The 1,603-nt window shown below is 53.6% G+C and overlaps 1 protein-coding gene across 1 annotated transcript in view; it reads right to left on the minus strand.

The window, feature by feature from the left end:
* The window catches only part of TSKU (tsukushi, small leucine rich proteoglycan), a 41,320-nt gene extending 40,303 nt beyond the window's left edge, over window positions 1-1,017 (minus strand). Inside the window, exon 1 of the mRNA XM_018569939.1 lies at window positions 912-1,017. The gene's annotated coding sequence lies outside the window, so the exon portion shown is untranslated. The remainder of the gene's footprint in view (window positions 1-911) is intronic.
* Window positions 1,018-1,603: the final 586 nt, after the last annotated feature.

Below are 1,603 nucleotides of genomic sequence, written 5' to 3' on the forward strand. Positions count from 1 at the left end.
CCTGCAGATCAGATCCTTCCGCTTTAGACCCCTGAGGCCATTCACCGCTTACGGTGAAAGTTCAGGAAAGGGCCACTGCATGGAGTGTGTGCATTAGAGATTTTGTAATACAGATCAGACAGCCACATATGTTTATGGGGACCCCCTGCAGCAACCCAGATCACCCCCATACCAACCCCAGATCACCCCCATACCAACCCCATACCAACCCCAGATTGGATCGTTCTGCTTTAGACCTCATGAGACCATGCTCAGCTAGTGTTGGTTATGAAACTGTTAAAGGGCCACTGCATGGAGTGTGCACATTGAAGTTTTACAAAACAAAAATCAGACAGCCCCACATATGTATATGGGGACCCCCTGGAGCAATCTGGATCACCCCCATACCCCAGATCACATACTTCTGTTTTAGATCTCATGAGGCCATGCTCAGCTCATGGTGGTCCTGCAAATGGTAAAGGGCTACTGCATGGAGTGTGCTTTTAAAGTCTGTGGGGGACCCTCCCCCGCCCCCTAGAGCAGCCCAGATCACCCCCATGTCTGCTGATCAGATCCTTCTGCTTCAGACCCCCTGGGGCCATGCTCAGCTCTTGGTGGTCGCCAGTCAGGGAAGTGTTCTCCGGTCAGTGAAGTGTTGAAGGGCCACCGCGTGGAGTGTGTGCAGTGAAGTTTTGCAAAACAGATCAGGCAAGCCCCCAAAAGTCAATGGGGGACCCCCTTCCTAGAGCACCCCATTTCTACAAATCAGATCCTTCTGCTTCAGACCCCCTGAGGCCATGCTCAGCTCATGGTGATGAATGGTCAGCGAAGTGTTAAAGGGCCACTGCATGGAGTGTGTGCGCTGAAGTTTTGCAAATCACAGCAGGCAGCCCCAAAAGTTGGTGGGAACACCCCCAGAGTGAGCCCCATACCTGCAGATGTGAGCTGGATCCCGGGAGATGGAGCGTTATCTGGGCTCGGTGGGATCCTCTCTCATTCTGTGCCCGATCCCAGCGTGCAGACCTCGCTCTCATTTATATCCACAGGCGATGTGATCCCGGTCGGTGCCCTTCTATAGGGAGGGGGGGTCAGATCTGCATTCCCCTGCACAGCGCAGGCACACCGAGCTCCGCAATGCTCTGCAGCCGGGGAGCGTCTGAAAAGAGCCGAGCGCGGCCGCCCGCTAAGGCACCGTCATGCGGGAGACCAATGGCTGTGTGTGGGATGGGAGGGAGCGCCGGCCTCTGATTGGAGGAAAAGATCGCACATTCTTTAACCCTCACAGCGCCGGCCGCCCGCCGAGCCCACACCGGAACACAGCGGCCGGGATTTTTTCCACTGGACGGAAACGGTTAATGAGAGTTCTGCCGTGGAAAAAAAAAGTTACCAGAGAGATAAAAAAGAGTTTAAAGTAAAAGATACATTGTAATTGTTTTGTGTGTTTGATACATGGCGATGTCTACCTGGAAGAAGCTTTGTCTGGAAGATTCGGGAGGGCAGAGATCCCCCCCCACCCCCCCACACACACCTTCTCACTAAAGGAAGGCCAAATCTGGAGGTGCCCCAGTGTTCAATGTACAAAAACGTATAGAAAAGAAATGTGGCGCTTCCAGAACCTATCCTG

This window comes from Nanorana parkeri, unplaced genomic scaffold, assembly GCF_000935625.1.
Source record: "Nanorana parkeri isolate BGI_ZX_2015 unplaced genomic scaffold, ASM93562v1 scaffold1428, whole genome shotgun sequence".
In the NCBI taxonomy this organism is placed as follows: domain Eukaryota; kingdom Metazoa; phylum Chordata; class Amphibia; order Anura; family Dicroglossidae; genus Nanorana; species Nanorana parkeri.